The sequence below is a fragment of the Balaenoptera musculus genome, chromosome 17 (assembly GCF_009873245.2).
Source record: "Balaenoptera musculus isolate JJ_BM4_2016_0621 chromosome 17, mBalMus1.pri.v3, whole genome shotgun sequence".
NCBI lineage: Eukaryota > Metazoa > Chordata > Mammalia > Artiodactyla > Balaenopteridae > Balaenoptera > Balaenoptera musculus.
This window is the reverse complement of record NC_045801.1, coordinates 63,286,168-63,307,868: the sequence shown is the minus strand read 5'-3', so window position 1 is coordinate 63,307,868 and position 21,701 is coordinate 63,286,168. Positions and strand designations below refer to the sequence as shown.

Sequence of the window (21,701 nt, the reverse complement as noted above, 5' to 3'; positions counted from 1 at the left end):
CAGAAAAAAGCAGAGCCAAAAGACACTCCTGATGATATCATTTGAGCCCCTGGATCTAGCCATTCCTAAGGCTTAGTAAGTGAGCTGATAAATTATTTTTACCTGTGCTACTTTGAATTGGTTTTCTTGTCTCTAAAACATTAGATACTTCGTATAGCAGAAGGGGCAGCAGGCTTGAATCATACTCTTGGCTACCACCTGCTGCCTGCTTCCATAAGTGCTTCCATAAGACTTAACACTCTGACCCAAATAGCTCCTCACCAGGGGCCATTTCTCTCCCATTGTTTACTTTCCGTTTCTGTTCACAGTGGAGGTCACATTGAGCAGAAATTACTGCTACAACCATCCACTCTACATATAATTCATGTATCCTTTCTTCTCTTTACCCTCTCTCCCCAGCCGTGCCTCACTCTCAAATAAAAGGCATTACCAACCCTTGTCAGAGACAGAGAAAGGTATGAAGAACTTCTCTTTAGATTTTTGACTGTCTATTCAACCTCTGGTAGCACCAGAAACAACATGAAATAGTGCAGATGATGTGATTCATTATAGATCATTTGACTTGGTCAAAACCAGTGTCTGGCTTTCTTCAGAAATATAAACTAAAAGGTACTAAAAGGAACCACAGAAGTGATCTCTTTCAGTCTCAGTCAGTGTCAGTGTGGGTGCCTCTCACTGGGATACAAGAGACAGTTTCACAGGAACATGGACATGGAATTAACTAGCACGGAATCAGAATTCTGCCCATCTTTCCCAAATCTAATAAGAGGAAGCATCAGACAACCAGGAATTAAGGGTCAGTCTACAAAGTCACTAGTCTGCATTCTTCAAGAATGTCAGTGTCATGAAATGCAAAGAAAGGCTGAGGAACTGTTCCAGATTAAAGAAGAGTAAAGAGAAATGACCACTAAATGCAGTACGTGATCTGAACCGGTGCTTATACTGGGGGAAAAAATGCTATAAATGTCATTACTGGGTCAATTGACAAAATCGAATTATAGCCTGCAGTTTGATAGAAAAATTGCAGCCATGTTAAGTTTCCTGCATGTGATTATTTTACTGTGATTATAACAGAGACTATCCTTCTTCTTCCCTCCCTCAGTGATTCATTATATTATGAATTTCCCTCAGGGAAATACATAATGAAGTAGAAAGGGCATGGTTGATACAACCTACTCAGTGGCTGAAAAAAAAATATTATAAGCGTATATAGAGAGGGTAAATGTGGCCAATATTCAAAGCTGGTAAATGTGGATAAAAGCTCCACTGGAGTTCTTTTGTACAATTCTTACACCTTTTTTTATAAGTTTGAAATTATTTCCAAATAGAAAGTTTTCTTACAAAAGAGTAAGCCAGTCTTTCAATTTTCTTTCAACCCTCATGATTATGTCAAAGAGAAAGTATCAGTTTGGGATTAATATATCTTTAAGACTTTTCTAACACTTGCTAATCTCCCTTTTTAATAAAGAGAGCGCAAGCCTCTCGGGCTCAGTCTTTGGCAAGCAACAGTTACCAACTAGAATTTAATACCTTAGTTTTCTTTTCATAGTATTTACTTTCTATTTATGGGAAGTGGGGTAGCTGTCCTTGCATGGTAAGATATACAACTACCTTTTAAGTAGATTTATATAATTAGAAATGAGTTAATATAAAGAAATATTTGTGTTTCATTTTAATGTAAAGTTAATAAATATTAATATAAAAGTGCAGGTAGCATTTGGAGGGTAAAGATAGGACGTTTAATCACAAATTGCCGGACATTTAGTATGCACTAATGTTTCTATTCTTGGTCTATTCTGGGTCTATTGTAATGGCTTCATCTTACAGGAAGGGAAACTGGAACTATGAACGTTGGGTGACTGCTCTGCAATGACACAGTCCCTAGTGATGATGGTGGGGCAGGTACACAGATGAGGGAGCCCTCCTGGCTATTGCCCGTTCCACCACTCATTGCCGTGTGACTCATGACACAGGAGTGCCAAGACCAGCTCTACAATAAGAAACACAGCTCAGCAAGGTATCATTTACCATTTACACACATGTGCGCAAACTAGTCAGCCATATTGCAAGTCAGGTAACTCACAGCCAAAGCAACCCTCACTGTTGGCTTAGACCTTTGACCTTGAAACAGTCTTGTCTCTTCTATTCTCATTTCCCAAGTGCCCAATGGAACAGAAGGAGTCATTCCTATATAGTTTATGGACAAACTCAAACATTCTCTTTCCAAAGCAGTGATATGATCCTAGGATCCTGGAAGCTTGAAATAAGAGCCAGTTCACTCTTGTCAGTGGCTACAGAAATAGTTGAGTGGGGACTTCCCTGGTAGCGCAGTGGTTAAGAATCCACCTGCCAATTCAGGGGACACAGGTTCGAGCCCTGGTCCAGGAAGATCCCACATGCCGCGGAACAACTAAGCCGGAGTGCCACAACTACTGAGCCTGCACTCTAGAGCCCGCGTGCTGCGACTACTGAGCCCCTGAGCCACAACTACTGAAGCCCGTGCACCTAGAGCCTGTGCTCCGCAACAAGAGAAGCCACTGCAATGAGAAGCCCGCACACCTCAACGAAGAGTAGCCCCTGCTTGCCGCAACTAGAGAAAGCCCGTGCACAGTAATGAAGACCCAACCAGCCAAAAATAAAAAATAAATTAATTAATTAATTTTAAAAAGGAAAAGAAATAGTTGAGGGAAGCAAAGCTGGGTGTTCCCATGTCCTGAGGCCCCAGCCCTGTCCCCAGCCCTCACACTCAAAATTCCTGGAGCTGACAGTTAAAATACTTCCTTTTTTTCTCATGTTCTTGCTCTCACACAATGCTATTTTCCATAAATCTGTAGGTGGGTTTTAGTTGCCCTTTGGTGAAAAAGCAGAGCTACTGGGGTTGAGTCAATGTGTATGTATGATCTAGTCCCTCCGCTGCTGTCATCATGGAATTCAACCTCACGAGCAAGAGGAGAATTCCCTCTGCTTACAGGGGTCCCAGAGGAAGGCGTGTGACAGCTTCCTTGGTCTCATCCCAGGCTTGACCACTCTGACTAGCCTCCCTCAGGCCACCTGAATCCACCTGGGCACGAGTGTGTGTGTGCCTCTTCTGTTCCTTCCTCCGTGGACAGCAAATGTCCTCCAGTCTTTGTAAAATAATCTTTATGTGTTTGAAGGTGATCACTAATCCTCCTCCTCAACTATCTCTCCTCAAAGTGAATGTACCCACTTTTTCCATCTTCATGCATAAAATAACACTTTCCAACCTATTCATCATCCTCATGGCTCACCTCTGAGCTTCTGTGTTGTTTTTTCCTGTCACTCTAAAGTTGTGGAATCCAGAACAGAATACGGTGTCTTGAGGGTATGTGCAGTCAGTGCAAAAATGCTCAACATTCCTGCTTCCTTGGGAGGACTGACACTCCTCTGGTCTGCAGGTCCCTCTGGACTCTCCAGGCCTGAGCAAATCTGTTCTGGGGGCTTTGGTTGTTCAAGTTCCATCCACGCAGCATTTTAAGTAAGAGGTAGTGTAAGAGGGTCCTCAGAGATACACCCTATAACTTCATAAGCGGGGAGTCTAGTTTAGTACCAGGTCACTGCTAAAAGGCTGACCAGACCTAATGCTCCCCTAGAGAATCAAACTAAGGGAAAATCAGGCATTCAGGTCATTCTGGAACTTGACAAACTCCTACCAAAGTAGCCTATTTATGGGAGGCTGTTATGCGGAATGATATTAGGGACATTAAAAAAATCACAAAGATGCCCCTCTCCCCAGCACTAGGGGAGAAATTCTACATTGTGCCTGAAAATTTCAATTTACTGAACACATATGAGCTTCTTTTTTTTTTTTTTAACATCTTTATTGGAGTATAATTGCTTTACAATGATGTGTTAGTTTCTGCTGTAAAACAAAGTGAATCAGCTAAATGTATACATATATCCCCATATCTCCTCCCTCCCTCTTGCGTCTCCCTCCCATCCTCCCTATCCCACCCCTCCAGGTGGTCACAAAGCACCAAGCTGATCTCCCCATGTGATGCCGCTGCTTCACTAGCTATCTATTTTACATTTGGTAGCATATATATGTCCATGCCACCCTCTCACTTCGTCCCAGCTTATCCTTCCCCCTCCCCATGCCCTCAAGTCCATTCTCTATGTCTGCGTCTTTATTCCTGTCCTGCCCCTAGGTTCATCAGAACCATTTGAACACATATGAGCTTCTTTTAGCAAATCCATGTAAGAATCTTGCCCTGCCCACCTTGCAGGAATGCACTAATATATGGTGATATCCTTTAAAAACTGTAAAAGCAGAGAGAGGAGAGAGGGAGGTGGGGGTAGAGCGAATTTTTACACAATCTGTGTCTGAGGTCATCTCAGAACTGCCCCAGCCCCTGGCTGTCATGAGGCAAGTTCAAGGACCCAAGGACCCACCTAGCAGGGTTAAAGATTCAGCCCCAGGACTTCCCTGTGGTTCAGTGGTTAGGAATACGCCTTCCAATGCAGGGGACATGGGTTTGATCCCTGGTCAGGGAACTAAGATCCCACATGCTTCAGGGCAACTAAGCCTGTGCACTGCAACAAAAATCCCACATGCTGCAATGAAGATCCCATGTGCTGCAACTAAGACCCGACACAGCCAAATAAATAAATAAATATTAAATAAATAAATAAATATTAAAAAATAAATAAAAATAAACTGAGTTAATTTAAAAATAAACAAATAACAGGGAAAAAGAGAGGGGTTTAAAAAAAAAAAAAGATTCAGCCCCAAAGTTCCCAGACTCCCTCAGGGTTGAAGTGGGGTTGTCAAATGGCTGCATATTAGACAGTCTACCCAAAAGGCAGGAAAAATATCTTTTAAACAGAGTTTTATGCTTGTCATTGGAGGCCAGTGAGTCTAGACTTCTCACTTTTTGCATGGGGAAACAACCCAGAGAGAGTGACTGGCCCAGGATCATGCAACAAGTAGTGGCAGAGCCAGGACTAAAATTGACCTCTCTTTCCTTGGTCATTTTGGCCCTCTTTGAAAATACTAGAGCAGCAAACCACTAAGTAGAATGGGAGAAATTCCTTCATCTCTCTACCTGGACATTTGCGATAGATGGGGCATGCCAACCACAATTTTCTGGTTCAGCTCAGATGGCAGATGCAGGATGCGTAAGTGGGAGGTAGGGTTGAACCCTGTGTGTGTACATTCTGACTTCTTTCTTTGCATTTTGGTTCCATTTAACAACGTGTTACCTCTTCACAGAGTAGTTTATATCATTGCAGGATGCCAAGAATGACATCAACATCTATTAAAACCTAATGTTTCACATTCTCAACTGTAAACATTAACATTGCTTAGTTTCCAGATATAAACTCACAGTCATTCTGAAGTTGGATGGTTTCTTTCCAAGAAAGTTGATGTTACTGTAATGAAATTTACCTAATTAATCTCCTTAAGGAGGGAAGGAATCCAATGATGACTGTTAATAAAGACCTCAACGTTCTTCTTGTAATCAGAGCAAAGCAATCTGTGGATTCATTTTGGGAGAGACCATAACTTTCCAAATAAATCTTAGTAAAGCTCTGCAGACAGGGTTCTTGAGCTATTTCCCCACTTGGCTGGCTTACTTTCAGCTTAACGAGCCCTGTGTAAACTTCTATAGAACCTCTGGATATATTTATATTCACCTGTGACGTTGGACCCCAACATCTAGGGTATTGTTCTTGGTGCCAAGAACTCATATGAAAGGTAAATTTGAACCAGTCATTGATGGAAACTCTTGGTTTGCCAGACTTCAAAGCCATCCCCTACCTGGGGCATCATCTGCATGCCCTGTGCCTGGACCCACCTCTTGATACCTACACAATATTTTGGCTGCACCAAGCAGTGAGTATGAAGAACAGCAGCAGTCAGCCTCTGCCAGGGTCTTCCCTGGACCCCGATGGAGCCATCCACATACATGTAATCAAGAATCTCTCCTTTCGGGGCTTCCCTGGTGGTCCAGTGGTTAAGACTCTACGCTCCCAATGCAGGGGGCCTGGGTTCAATCCTTGGTCAGGGAACTAGATCCTGTATGCCACAACTAAGAGCCCACATGCAGTAACTAAAAATCTCACATGCCACAACTAAAGGTCCAGCATGCCGCAATGAACATCCCGTGTGCCACAAATAAGACCCGGTGCAGCATACGGTGTCACACCAGGGTATAGGAAGCCACAGTGGGGAGTAAGGAGAACATTCCCTGGTCTCCCGGTCCTGAGTTCAAGAGGGCTGCAGAAGTGGCACCCACAGGAAAGAGTCTTCTGAGAGACAGCCTCTGTGAAGATGTTGAGGGAATGGTGCTGTTTATGAACCCTGGGGCTGGGGGTCTAACAGGTATGAAGGGAATCACTGGGTTGGAATCTTGGGATGTTAGGTCAGAGCACTATGGGTGTGATGGTATGGAAGGGTTTGAAAGGTTATAGAAAAAGCTTAGGAATGTGGCAGGAATCCAGTTTTTAAAATTGGGACAGCTGGTCATGGAGAGACAAATAGCCAAGGGTAACTTGATCCTCAGCACCCGAATACGGAGCTGGATCTGTTTAAGTCCTTGCTGATTCAGGACCTGACCGGACTGGGAAGGGAGGTGGGGCTGGGTTTACAGGTGGCAGGTGGGACAAAGGGTGTCAAGGCAGGTAACCTGCCAGGCCTGACACTATCTCGGCAAAGAAGGCCAGAGAGTCTCAGAAGGCTGGTGACCTGAGTAGAATTTTGAAGAACAGAATCTCTCCACCATTCCCCACCCCATCCAGGGAAAAATATTGTTTAGGTCTTGCTATGGTAACATCCTGGAGTAATTCATCCTATGGCAGTCATCCTACGCTCTCTGCAGCCTCCACTATCCTTGTGAGGGCCCTGAAATCTGGGACTGGGCTCAGCCTTTATTGTAATTTCTGGTCTCATCATTTATATCCCAAGTGGGATTGTAAGCTCCATGAGGGCAGGAAACAGATCTATTTCCATAGATCAAGTTCCAGCACAATGCTGGCACTCAGTAAGTATTTAGCGAAAGAATGACTAACTCTGGCAGGTAACATTATTATGCTCAAGTATTCAATTCCTCCTTCCTTAGAGCACAACCCTTTGGGATTGGCCATGTGACTTGCTTTGTCCAGCAAAATTCAAGTGGGCATGACACACGCCATTTCCGAGCAGCGGACTGAAGGGAGAGTGCATGGCTTGGCTCAGCCTCTTGTGCTTCTGTTCTCTGTCACAGGGCTGCGGGTTGCAGGTAGGGGTTGCTCCTGCAGCCCGAGTCCCAGAACAGGAAGATGCTAGAAGCCACCCCATAGTCAGCCCACAGCCTAGTGCAGAGCTGTGGCCATTCCACAGCATGATGGAGAAGTCAATGTTTGTAAGCCACCGAGTCTGGCAGTTGTTACCATGACAAAAGCCCTGAGGGTGGGGGAATAAAGTATCTCCTGTTTGATTTCTCCTGAGTGCTGTCACAGCTGCCTTCAATTCCTCCATCTTGCCAAAGCTGAGAACAGATGGCAAATGCACCTGCCTTGCCCCCCATACCATCAAGCGAGCAGTCTTTCCGCTGTCCTCTCCAAAAGAACACAAGCTTCCACCATCCCAGAGAAACCTAATGGTTAACTGTCAAGGCTGCCTACCATGAAAAGTGGCCTGAAAGCAAGTTTACATATCATATTTTAAACATTTACACAGTTTTAAAATAAATACAAGACTGAAGCTGGCTCCAGCCCCCTTCCTGTCTTCACCTGCCAGTGAAGCATGTTCTCTCCAGTTCTTCAAAAAGCCAGAGTGGTACTCAGGGGCTGGAGGTGGAGTGTTGTCTGCAAGTGATGTGATTGAAAGCTCAGGGTCTTCTCCCTCTGCACCAGGCTTCGAGTTATCTTGGGAAGAACTTGGAATATAAAATGTACACAGACTTTGCACAGAAGGAAAGGCAGACCCAAAGAAATCCTGGAGACACCGTACTCTTCTCAGTTCTCTTATTACTCCCTGGAGCTACCGCTACCTATTTTGAAGAGAGGTGAAAAAAATGCAGACAGAGCTATAAGAAACTAAATAGCTAAACATTTGGGAACTAAACAAAATGGTTCGTATTTTTATCAGACTCTGTAATGACATCCCCCTTCCTGGTCTCAGCCTCCACCAATGTGCTGATAATTTCAAACTCTACCTTTCCAACCTCGACTTTTCCCACAGGGTGCAGATCCTTAGAGCCACTTGGCTGTCCACAATACTTCAAATGCAATATGTTTGAAATGAAACCTTGGGCATCCCCTTGAGCATGGGCTTCTTTCTCTTCAGTTTCCATATTGACTGATGGTACCCCATCCACCTACTTGTCCAAGCCAGAAACTGGGGATCTTGTTGGATGCTTTTCTCTCCCTCAGCCCCTGAATTCATCTCATTATCAAGTCCTACGGTTCTACCCCAAATCCTTTGTGGGAGAAAGCTGGCTATAAATAATTCATACCTCCATATATAAATAAAGGCCCTACTTACATTATCTCTGAAATGTCCCTAAAACTCCTTTCCCCTATCCTACTGTTAAGGAGGAAGAAAACTTTCCTCTACCCTTCTAGGTTCTTCTGGTTGGTGTAAGACTTAATTCGACATGAGACAGAGTAACAGGAGAAAATTAGATTTAATTTTGCACATACAGAAACCCCACACACATGAGAGGGTCAGAGACAGAAAGGTAAAATGAGGTCTATATGCCATCCTGAGTGAGAAATGGTATAGGAGCCTGGGGCTTCCAAGGAAAGAAGGTCCCTCACAGGATGATAAGAGGAAGAGCAGATGCTTGGTAACTAGATATTTGCCCTGCCATACAGATGGGACCACTTGGATAAAATTTATCTCCGGTAATAACTCTTGGCTGGGAAAAATCCCCAATTTAAATTCTTGTAGGTAGTTAGGGGAGGGGCAGTAGTTTCTCTTGAACCCACAGGGTCTCGATTGCCTTTAGTTCAAAATAATCCTCATGCAAGAGTGATACATTTGGGGGAGGCTCGTTCTGAACCCCATATCACTCAGGGTCCCTCACCCTAATTGTCTCAGGTCATCTCAACTCCTGCAAAAATCTCCTAACTGGTCTCTGCCTCCAATCTAGCTGGCTGCTGCCCCCCTGACCTGTAGTCTATCCTTCAGACCAGAGTCCTCTTCCTAAAACACAAATCTAATGGTATCATTCCCTTCCTGGAAAGCTCACTGTGGCTTTCCATTGGCTAGAGAATAAAGCTCCACCTTTGACTGGCTCATGGAGAACTTTGCAACCGGCCTCTGGGTATTTTCCAGGCTCACTTCTTACAGTGTCCAAGCTCTGAGCATTGGGCACACGCTGTGTTCTTTCTTCCTGGGGACGCTGTGTTTACCTAGAGGACCCCTGCTTATCGTTTATGCCTCCGCCCAAGAATCCTGTCCTCTGCAAAGGCTGTCTTACTGCTCTCACCCCTCAAAGACTTGGGCAGCACCCTTTCTCCCCCAACTGTCCAAAGCTCTGCTACAGTCACAACAGGATTGCTTCTCGTGTTGTGTTCACACGTCTGCCTCTCGTATCGAGCTGTGAGTGATGTGAAGGTGGCACACTTGCCTGAGTTATCGCTCTAAACTCAGGGCCAGGCACGCTGCATACATACTGTCAACATCACAGAATAAATGGAGGAATGAATGTAGGAGTAAATTCTCTAGTCATAGGCTAAGTGTCCTTATGCGGATAAATGACTTAGCATATTAATTTTCCTATCTGAAACTGAAAGTCAGAATGAGAATCAACAAGTCAGGGCTTTTGCTTTTTTTAAGCAACGTTCCGAATAGAAGGACAAAAAATTATGCTATTGCAGCATGATTTCTAGAAGGACGATGGCATTTGTTATAGGATCAGAACATGAGAATACAGATACGCTGGCACATAGCATTGATGTCCCAGGGCAGTAATGTTAAAGGGGAGATATTAGGGAGCAAGGTGTTTAGAACCTAAGCTTGTTCCTTTGTCATGAGAAAGCATAAAAGCTTATTTGGCAGGGCTCCCCAGACTTCTCTTTTGTGAGGAGTATCGTCCCTAAGAGCATGAACTTTGGAGCCCAAACTCTCAAGGTTTGAGTCTCAGCTCCAGCATTTATTAGCTCTGTGACTTTAGGTGAGTAACTTAAACTCTCCGTACCTCGATTTTCCTGTCTGTAAAATTAGTATGTTAATAGCACCTACCTCGGGACTTCCCTGGTGGCGTGGTGGTTAAGAATCTGCCTGCCAATGCAGGGGACACGGGTTCGAGCCCTGGTCCGGGAAGACCCCACATGCCGCGGAGCAACTAAGCCCGTGCGCCACAACTACGGAGCCTGCTCTCTAGAGCCTGCGAGCCACAACTACTGAGCCCACATGCCACAACTACTAGAGCCCATGCTCTGCAACAAAGACAAGCCACCACAATGAGAAGCCCGCGCAGCGCAACAAAGAGTAGCCCCCTGCTTGCCACAACTAGAGCAGCAACGAAGACCCAACGCAGCCATAAATAAATAAATAAATTTGTAAAAAAGAGAAAAAATAGCACCTACCTCATAAGTTACTATAAGGATTAATGGAATGAATGCAGATAAAGTACTTACTACTTGGGATAACACAAGAGCTAGTTAAGCCATATATTTTCCCCAAAATGTTAGGATGCATTTTCAAAGTATCAGAGCCGGTTAGATCCCCTTTCTATGGCATTTCTCCTACATAATCAAGGCTTTTGGGTATTTTTATCGTTCTTCATCATTAACTATTGTCCACAGTTTTACAAAATCCACACAATTTTCACAATGGCTATATGAAGATTTAGAGAAATAGAGCCAAGATACAGAACTTCAAGGAGTTTATCCCCAGCTTCCCTTCTTAACTAGCCTCCAACTTTTGTTCAAGAGGGATCAGGCCCGGAACAGTGAGTGCAGGACACCCAGAGGCGCACCACGACGTGTGTGCCAGTGTCACTGTGCCATCTAGTGGACGCAGGGTTTAGCCGCTGTTTTGAAGCCCTCCCAGAAGAGCTGGATTCCAGGGAAGGGTTTAGCCATAAGTGTTCTGGTCCATCTGGCCAGCTTCCAGGTGATCTCATAACACCGCTCCCTTGATGTGCACCATCAGCGCTAATCATGTGGGACGTCCGGAATCCCTCTTCTAAGGTGACAGCTCTACCAATGCATTCAGCTTGTCCATTCCCCGTCACAACCATCTTTGCAGAAGTGGCCAGAGAAGAAAGGAATGAAAACGGACAGGACAGTATTTATAACAGTGAGAAAGAAGCCAGCCAACATTCACCTGTGTTTTAATAAGGATCTACCAAACAAGCCAGCCAGCAAGACATGCCAACGCTTAGTAACTTTTTGACCTTCATTTCTGGCTTCAATGCATCTTGGCACAAGGCAGCCTGGGGCTGACAAGGGCTGAGCCAGCTAAGGCCTGAATCCCAATTTATTGAAGTGTTTTTAGAGGCGGCCAACTGCTCTCTGCAGGTGATTAAAAGCTTATCCCCAGAAGGCTAGTAAACACTCCCCCACCAATAATTCAGCTCTGGCATGCAGGGCAAGGGGTATTGAACACCATAATGGGAGAGAATATCCACATAAAAACCCAATCAAAGGCAAGGTTTGCCTCTGAGGGGCACTTGGAGGCCAATAATCCACCTCGTCTTTATTTTCTATTCAGAATTCTTGGCCACCATGGCCAGGCGGACCAATATTAAACTTGAAAGACAATGGGTTTGATATCAACAGCTAACTGAAATCACTTGCTTGGGCCTCAGTTCAACACATTCTGGCAACAGACATGGCAACGGGTGGGTTTGGCTGTGCCTTGTCCAGAATGCAGGTACTTTGGGCGTTCCATTTATTTCATGGTCCTTCAAAATTTTAGTACTATCATGAGAAAGAAGAAAGTCTCTGGGACACTATTTATCCCAGAAAAATTCCAAATCAAGGAGAGGATTTAAGTAGGAAAAATCTAAAAATATTTCAAAAGAAAAGTTTAAAAGAAAAGGGAGTATGTAGTGAGACATATAGTACAAGGACAAAGTCTGGACTTGTAGGCAGAGCCCCATTTTTCCCCTTTTTGGCTAGTCCCCAGGTTTAAAGCTTGTTCTTTTTAAAGGCCAATTAGAGAAAATAAACTGAGTCAAGGCACCATTTCTTAAAAATGCCAAAGAGAAGCAGCTACTGAACGATGTTGTTCATACTGCAGAAGTTGAGAGGAGGGAGCAAAGTCTTGTCCCATCTCTGGTGACTAGCTGTCCTGAGCAAGGAAGGTCCGTTTAGGCTCTGCTGGTTGGCCCTATGTGGACACATGTCCTTGAGCGTCTAGAACCCAGAGAGTAGGACCTCAGTCCACACACCCCAACTCCCAACCCTTCACTCTACCCAACAAAAAATGCAGGTCCTGGAGAGGTCAAGGTCCCTCAGCTAGTGAGTGGCAGAGTTGGGATTCAAGGTTCCAAAGCACATGTTCTTAACTTCATTTCATTGCTTTTGCAACAGGAACCTGTTCTGGAGGAAATTCATTCATTCATTCATTCAAAAAAATTTTGAGCGCCCACAAAATGGGAATCCCTAAAGTTTTGCAAAACCAACAGGTTTGCTAGAGGAGACATCAGCAGAATACTCAGCACATGATCAGAGAGAGCTTGGAGTATGGCCATATCGGCTAAGAGAGGGCCTGGCATGTTGGCTAAGTTTGGAGTCAGATCCTTTTGGATGCAAGTCCCAGCTTCAGGATCAAACAGCCATGTGACCTTGGGAACAGCAGTCAAATCTCCATTTCCTCATCTGTAAAATGAAGCTGATAAAAGTACCTAATAAGAGTGATTTGTAAAAATCCAAATAACAAATGCTGGAGAGGATGTGGAGAAAAGGGAACCCTCTTACACTGCTGGTGAGAATGTAAACTGGTGCAGCCACTAGGGAGAACAGTCTAGAGGTTCCTCAAAAAACTAAAAATAGAGTTGCCATATGATCCAGCAATCCCACTCCTGGGCATATATCCAGACAAAACTCTAATTCAAAAAGACACATGCACCCCAATGTTCAGAGCAGCACTATTCACAATAGCCAAGACGTGGAAACAAACTAAATGTCCACTGGCAGACGAATGGGTGAAGAACATATAGTACATATGTACAATGGAATATTACTCATAAAAAAGAATGAAATAATGCCATTTGCAGCAACATGAACGGACCTAGAGATTATCATACTAACTGAAGTTAAGCCAGACAAAGACATATATTACATGATATCACTTGTATGTGGAATCTAAAATGTGACACAAATGAACTTATCTACGAAACAGAAACAGACTCACAGATATAGAGAACAGGCCTGTTGTTGCCAAGGGGAAGGGGAGGTAGGGGAGGGAAGGATTGGGAGTTTGGGATTAGCAGATGTAAACTATTATATAGAAAATGGATAAATAACAGGTCCTACTGTATAGCACAGGGAACTATATTCAATATCCTGTACTAAACCATAATGGAAAAGAATATGAAAAAGAATATATATATATATATATATATATATATACACTTTGCTGAGTCACTTTGTTGTACAGTAGCAATTAACACAACATTGTAAATAAACCATACTTCAATAAAATAAAATTTTTTAAAAAGAGTGACTTGTAAAAATTGAGTGAGATAAAGCATATACTGTGATTAATGCATGGCCCTGGCCCACTGCAGGTATCCCAAAATATTAGCTGTTATCATTTTAATAAGTACATGTGAGTAGTAATGATTAAAAACAAAATCATAGGAAAAAACATCTCTGCCTCTAAGTAGTTAGTGTCTCCAGCCACTCTAGGGTTGGCCAGGAGTGAGGTATTTTTAGCTGTGGGCATGAGACAGAACTGACCCAGTGCAAACGCAAAGTACAAGAGGAGACTCCAGCTTTCTGGCCACACACCATGAACTCTTGCTTGATAAAAGGCAAACTTTAGTTGTGCCTGCTTTTTGTGGGGTTTTTAAATAAATTTATTTATTTATCTTGGCTGCGTTGGGTCTTCGTTGCTTTGCGCGGGCTTTCTCTATTTGCGGCGAGCAGGGGCTACTCTTCGTTGTGATGCGCAGGCTTCTCATTGCGGTGGCTTCTCCTGTTGAGGAGCGTGGATTCTAGGCGCGCGGGCTTCGGTAGTTGTGGCTCACAGGCTCTAGAGCGCAGGCTCAGTAGTTGTGGCACACGGGCTTAGTTGCTCCGCGGCATGTGGGATCTTCCCAGACCAGGGCTCAAACCCATGTCCCCTGCATTGGCAGGCAGATTCTTAACCACTGAGCCACCAGGGAAGTCCCAGTTGTGCCTGGTTTTTCGTTATCAGTGTGTCCTGAGAGATTGCAGTGAAACCAAACTTTATACACCATCATGTTTTAAATGCATAAAGGAATTTTCCTTTTTAATAGACTCTTTACAATAAGTCCTTTTATACTTTGTTATTATAGGTTTTTAAAATGCAAGTGATTGTTCAGTTTCTTTAAAACAGGACATCCTGAAAGATTTTTAAATTGCCATTACATCAACAGCAGTTTTACAGATGTAACAGAGTGGGGGAAATGGTCATCTTAACATCTGGCCCCAGTACTCTAAACACATTGATAAGCCATTTGGGCACGGAAAATGAGACCCTGAAGATTCAACCAAGTAAGAGAAGTGGCCAAACTTCACAGGGTTATAAATTAGCAGGCATTTGGGGTGGGCAGAGAGACTGGGTTATGAAGCAGCTTTTTGCAGTAGAAAAAGAGTTTTGAAAACTAGGGTGGCCATTAATTTTATGTGTCAACTTGGCTGAGCCATGAGGTTCCCAAATATGTGGTCAAACATTATTCTGGATGTCTCTGTGATGGTGTTTTGGATAGATTAACATTTAAATCAGTGGACTTTAAGGAAGGCAGATTGCCCACCATAATGTGGGTGGGTCTCATTCAATCAGCTGAAGACCTGACTAGAACAAAAGACTGACACATCCTCCCCCGACACACCCCTACAAGAGGAAGTCCTGCCAGCAGGTGGCCTTTGGACTTGAATTGCCACACGAGCTCTTTCTTTGGTCTCCAGTCCGTCAGCCGTTAGACTCAAACTGCAGACTTAGGACTTACCAGTCTCCATAATCATGAGTCAATTCCTTAAAATCAATCTCTAGATAGACAGACAGATTATAGATTATAGATTATAGATATATAGATCAATCTCTATCTTTTTCTCTCTCTCCACACACACACATACACCCACGCACACACACATTCTATTGGTTCTGTTTCTCTGGAGAATCCTGACTAATTCAAACAGGATGTCTAATATTAAATGTGAAGTTGTGCTGCCCTGAAGTCTATCTCCACGCCAATCAAACACATTCAGCCTGCAACTCACCCACACGTCTCGTTCAAGTGGTTTTGTGTGTGTGTATGTGTGTGAACTAAAGAAAGGGGCTAAGTTCCATGTCTGGCTTGTCACAGCACAGAACAAAAATAACACTTGTAGATGGCAAGATGACCCTCAACTTGAACCAGGTCAGGAGAAGCAGGAATGGGGAGCCAGAAGATTCCCTTTCTTCCACCTCCCCAGGAATTTGCACACCGTTGGGGAGAGCAATAGATTTCCACAACGTTCAAGCCAAACTCAAGAAGCTTCTAAGAGGTGGAGCAGGGAATTGCCCTCCCCACCCTTCCCCATCCCCACCAACAGGGACATCCGAGTTCCATAAAAACCAAAACATTTTTTCTTTTAAATTCCGATTTCAGCCAACACTCATAGAAGCAGAGCCAAACGATAAAACTTTGCTAGCGATCAGAGTTTGCTTCTAATTATTCATACTTCTCTCAGAGATTAAGAAAAAAAGAAAAACACCAAATAAACCAAAACAAATAAAATAAAATACTAAGAGAGGCAATACACAAAAGAATAAGTGAAGCATCTTGATTCTGTAGAAAACGGAAAATGCCTCCCAATGTGGTTCCACTGCCTGTGCTACATTCCCACGGGGTGCATCACTGGTCCCCCTTCCTGGGCAGGAATGGAAGGACAGAGCGGGGAGAAGAAGAGCCATCTTGGGAAATTAACTGCTGGTGTGGATGCCACCCTTCACCAGGCTGGCATGGTTGTCCATTCCCTGGAATTAGCAGAGAGAACCAAGGTCCTTAAGATGGCACAAGATGACAAAGATACTCAAACTAACCAAAAATAATTGAAAAAAATTACATTCTAAGTACCTAGGGGAGGGATAAAGATCAAGGTGAATTTCAAATTTCTATGTCTTCAGGGAGGAAAAAATGATCACTTGGACTATCCCTGTAGTCCAACAGAATTCATTTCTAAAGTGTTTATTGACAGGTGCTTGGATTAGACTTCAGTATACTAGGTGTGTATTGAAACGGTGGTCTTTTATAGTTGCTGGGAAACAGAAGTAGAATTGATGGTGTTTGGTGCTCTCAGACAAAAACTCACCCTCCTCCATCCAGCTTTTCTCATCATTCTCTCAATCAGAAAGTTTGCGAGGGGCGTAATATTATTCTCAACTGCCTGAAAAAAAACCCATACTCACACTAATTTTTTTCCTTCTAAACCCTGTTACACAGTGCAAGTCTGTATGTGATTCAGGGGGCAAATGAAGGAAATGTGAGATTTATGATTTTTTTAAAATAAATGTATTTATTTATTGTTTATTTATTTATTTATTTTTGGCTGCGTTGGGTCTTCGTTGCTGCGTTCGTGCTTTCTCTAGCTGCGGCGAGCGGGGGTTACTCTTCGTTGCAGTGCACCGGCTTCTCACTGTGGTGGCTTCTCTTGTTGCGGAGCACGGGCTCTAGGCGTGTGGGCTTCAGTAGTTGTGGCTCACAAGCTCCAGAGCGCAGGCTCAGTCGTTGTGGCGTACGGGCTTAGTTGCTCCGTGGCATGTGGGATCTTCCCGGACCAGGGCTCGAATCCGTGTCCCCTGCATTGGCAGGCGGATTCTTAACTACTGCGCCACCAGGGAAGTCCCTATGATTTATTTTAAAACCCAAAACAACACATTCTCAGGGGTAAGTAGAAAGGTCACCACCAATAAAAACATCTAATCAGCCTCATTATTATGTTCCTTTAGCCACATTTCTCTTACTTAATAGAGCATGTCTCCTCTGAAGAAGCATTAAATTTCACAATAACACATGCAAAGACCAAGAAAGGAATCTGTGTGATGCAGCCAGGACCCAACAGGCCAGGAGCATCTGCCTCAGAGGGAGAAAAAGGAGAGGGAAAAATTTAAAGAGGACGATCAAGACTCTGATATGTGCACATATCTGCCAAGCTTAATAAAGTTTCTCTAAGCTACCCATGCATGGAACTACAAGAAACCTTGTTATTGAGCATCCCCATACCTCCCAGCAGTGGCAGACTCCTGCCTGGGATCAATGAAAGATCTTAGGCCCAAGATTCCAGAAGCAATTGGCAGTCTTATTTACCTAATAATCAAAAGAGTTAATAGAGTTGTACTATCTCAAGTTTCTCTTGAGTGAAACACAGTGTTTTTGTGACTTATGGATTCCTACCAAGTCTAGATTAAAATCTTCCTTCAAGGGATTATTAAAGTCTCTCCTCTGTGTCCTTGGCCACTGCTTCTCTGTCTCCTTTATGCTCCCTCCTCCATCCTATGTCGAATGGGTGACCTTTTCTATCATCTCCTTTCCCTGGGTAACCTCGTCCAGTCCCAGGACTTTAAATATCATTTCCACACTGTTAACTCTCACAGGTAAATTGTCAGCCCAGAACTCTCCTCTGAGCTCTGGACTTGAGGATCCAACTTCTGACTTGATACCTCTACTTGATCGAGGACTTCACATCTCCAACACAGAACTCGATTTGCCCCCAGATCTGTTTTCCTATCAGTTAGTGGTCCCAACATTCATTCCTTTGCTCAAACTAAGCCTAGGAGTCATCCTTGAGTCTTCCCCCTCCTCATTCATTCCATCATCAAATCGTCTTAGTTTACTTCTAAAATATGTCCCAAATCCCTCTTTCCCCGCCGGCACCACCCTCGTCCAGGCCACCGTTCTCTCGTGATTAAACTGCTTTGTTAGCCTCCTCAATGGTCTCCCCACTTCCACGCCTACCCACCCTAAAATGCATTCTCCACATAGCAGCCAGAGAGAGCTTTTAAAAATGTAAATCAGATAATATCACTTGGCTACTTAAAACCCTCCAGGAAGCTTCTGCTTCTGCTTAGGATGCAAGAGAACATGGCTTCCCCAGCAATGAGAAAATGGCAGATAATCTACAAAATCATAATTTTCTTGAACACATCAAGGAGTTGAGGTCACAAGGCAACTGTAAGGATACAGATATTGTTTTGGGCAAGGAAGGAAGAGGTGGCTGCCATACAAGTGGGTAGAAAGAAATTATCTAACATTTTGACATATTCTTAAAAGCCAGTGTGGGCTAGCTGATCAGTTTGGAATAGGTAGGATCACCAGACGCAAGAGAACTCTGCACTTGCAAGCTCTTTACCACTGGCCTGTAGCCAGTGCTGATGACAAAGATTGGAGAAAGAGCAAGAGACCAGAGAGAGACCCTCTTAGTGGTACAGCTGTAGCTACAGCCCAAGTAAAAGGCTAAGATTCTCAGACTGGATTAAAAAACAAGACCCAGTGGACTTCCCTGGTGGCACAGTGGTTAACAATCCACCTGCCAAGGCAGGGGACACGGGTTCGAGCCCTGGTCCAGGAAGGTCCCACATGCCGCAGAGCAACAAAGCCTGTGGGCCACAACTACTGAGCCTGCGCTCTAGAGCCCAAGAGCCACAACTACTGAGCCTGTGAGCCACAACTACTGAAGCTCGCGTGCCTAGAGCCTGTGCTCCACAAGAGAAGCCACCGCGATGAGAAGCCCGTGCACCGCAACGAAGAGTAGCCCCCGCTCGCTGCAACTAGAGAAAGCCCACGGGCAGCAATGAAGACCCAATGCAGCCAAAAATAAATAAATAAAAAATAAATTAATTAAAAAAAAAAGAAAACAAGACCCAAGTATAATGTTGTCCATCAGAACCCCACTTTAAAAATAGAGAAACACAAAACTGGTTCAAAGTGAAAAGATAGAGAAAAGATATGCCATGAAATTACTACTCAAAATAAAGCATAAGTGGGTACATTAATATCAGACAATGTGGATTTCAGAAAAAAAGGAATATTACCAATGATAAAGGGAGACATTGCATAATGATGAAGTGGTCAATTCATCAAAAAGATGTAATGATCCTCCATGTGCATGCACCTAACAGAGCTTCAAAATATGTGAAAGCATAAACTGATTGAACAAAAAAATATACATAAATATACAATTATAATTGGAAATTTTGGTACTTCTCTCTCATTAATTGATAGACAAGTAGACAGGAAATCAATAAGCTATAGTAGCCAACGCTATTAACAAATTGACCTAATTGACATTTAGGGAACACTTTAACTAACAGCTGCAGAATACACATTCACTTGACATGCTTATGAAACATTTGCCAGGATAGACCACATTCTGAGTCATAAAAAAAGCCTCCATGATTTTTTAAAAATTAAAATCACACAAAAAGTCTGTTCTCTGACCACAATAGGTTAAAACTAGAAATCAATAACAGAAGCACAGCTAGAAAAATCACTCAATACTTCCTATTAAACAACATCCTTCTAAATAATCTTTGGTTAAAAGAATTCACAAGAGATATTAGAAAATATTTTTAATAAGGTGAAAAAGAAACCGTAACATACCAAAATTAGAGGGACGCTACTAAAGCAGTTCTTAGAGGGAAATTTATAACACGAAATGCTTATATTAGAAAATAAAAAGATCCCAAGTCAATAATGTAAGTTTCAACTACGTAAGAAACTAGAGAAAGAAAAGTAAATCAAACTCAAGCAAGCAGAAGGAAGGAAAGTGCTTCATGATTTTATTATTATTCTCTTATTGCTGGAGCCAAATATTGGTGTGACGGTGCTCAGGTCAATGTTTTTACGTGAGTCATAATGTTCATAAACATCATTTAAAAACTTCAATTCCAGAGACTTCCCTGGTGGTGCAGTGGTTAAGAATCCGCCTGCCAATGCAGGGGACATGGGTTCGAGCCCTGGTCCGGGAAGATCCCACATGCCACAAAACAACTAAGCCCGTACACCACAACTACTGAGCCTGCGCTCTAGGGCCCGCGAGCCACAACTACTGAGCTCGCGTGCCACAACTACTGAAGCCCGTGCGCCTAGAGCCCGTGCTCCTCAACAAAGAGAAGCCATCGCAATGAGAAACCCGTGCACTGCAACAAAGAGTAGCCCCCGCTTGCCGCAACTAGAGAAAGCCAGCGTGCAGCAACGAAGACCCAACACAGCCATAAATAAATAAATTTATATTAAAAAAAAAAAAAAAACCTTCAATTCCAGACTCATTGCATGTACATTTGCCTGACTTGCTACCTATGGGTCCCTAAAGAAAAGTATCTCCAACATCCATCTCAGAGAAAGGTATAAGTAGACTGTCAAGAAATATGTGAAGAATTGAAGTGAATTTCTCACATTTTTATATAAGGAATGCATCTAAAGACTAAAGAACAGATTCAGATCAATTAAAAAGAATTTATTAGGATCTGTAATCTGAAACCTTTTAAGGAAAGGTTTAGGTTCTTTCACTCTGACAAAACTAAAGTGTGCGTTTTAAGAAATGAGTAAATAAGATGTTTGCACTTCTACTTTCCACATTAATTATCACTTTAATTAAAGTCTTCTGCCTTCTACAAAAGTATGAACAATAACTCCTAAGTCTTTTAGTCAATATTTTCATATTCCAACAAAAGCAAGCAGGATCTGGGGGTTTGTTTCACACTTGATTATCAAAATCTGATTCATAAATTTGCTACCAAGTCTTTCCTATGGTAGATATTACCTTTTGTTTTGACTTTAACTTTGGCTCTTCATTCATTCTAAAGTGTCCACGAGGGCAGGGTGTTTGCTAAAGGACTGAATGGAGGCCAGGCCTTGTAGGGCATAGATACCATCAGTAATAATTCTACCCATTCAGACACATGGGGGACAAGTTTAACCATGCTGTGAATGTGGTACATCCTAGTGATTAAAAGTCCTGGGTTTGGAATCAGGAGGACTCATGTTTGAATCCCAGCTCTGCCACTCACTTGCTGTGTGAGCTGAGGCAAGTTACTTAACTTCTCTGAATTTCATCTGCAATATCATATTTATACTTACATCACAGGGCTGGTGAAAAATTTTAAAAGATGATGGATATAAAGCATTTAGCATCCTAATATAATATGGGCTTAATAAATGATAGCTATTATTAAGTACTTATTGAAGGGAAAAGTTTGTGGAATTTTTTATTATATATTTATTACTTTAATATACATTTATTAACTAAACTACACATGGTGACTATCATAATGTTAGACAGAATTATCAACAGACATTTCTGAAAACCTGTTTAATTTAGGGTACTCTGTGCCATAGGCTAAAGAAGGGGTGAATAACTAGTTGAAGAAACAGGGTTTTTTTTCTTTAATTTTACTTTCCTGTATTCTTTCTCTGATGCTCTTCCTTTCTTTACGTAGATCCAAGTATCTGATCTATATTGTTTTCCTTCTCTCTCAAGAACTTCTTTTAATATTTCTCACAAGGCAAATCTACTGGCAACAATTTCCCTCATTTTTTGTTTGTCTAAGAAGGTCTTTATTTCCCCTTCACTTT

General features: G+C 42.9%; 1 protein-coding gene across 2 annotated transcripts in view; it reads right to left on the bottom strand.

Moving 5' to 3' along the window:
* Positions 1–15,681: 15,681 nt before the first annotated feature.
* Positions 15,682–21,701, bottom strand: part of C17H8orf89 (chromosome 17 C8orf89 homolog) — a 68,712-nt gene continuing 62,692 nt past the window's right edge. For both annotated transcript variants that reach the window (XM_036829901.1, XM_036829900.1), the window contains one exon: positions 15,682–16,105. The gene's annotated coding sequence lies outside the window, so the exon portion shown is untranslated. The remainder of the gene's footprint in view (positions 16,106–21,701) is intronic.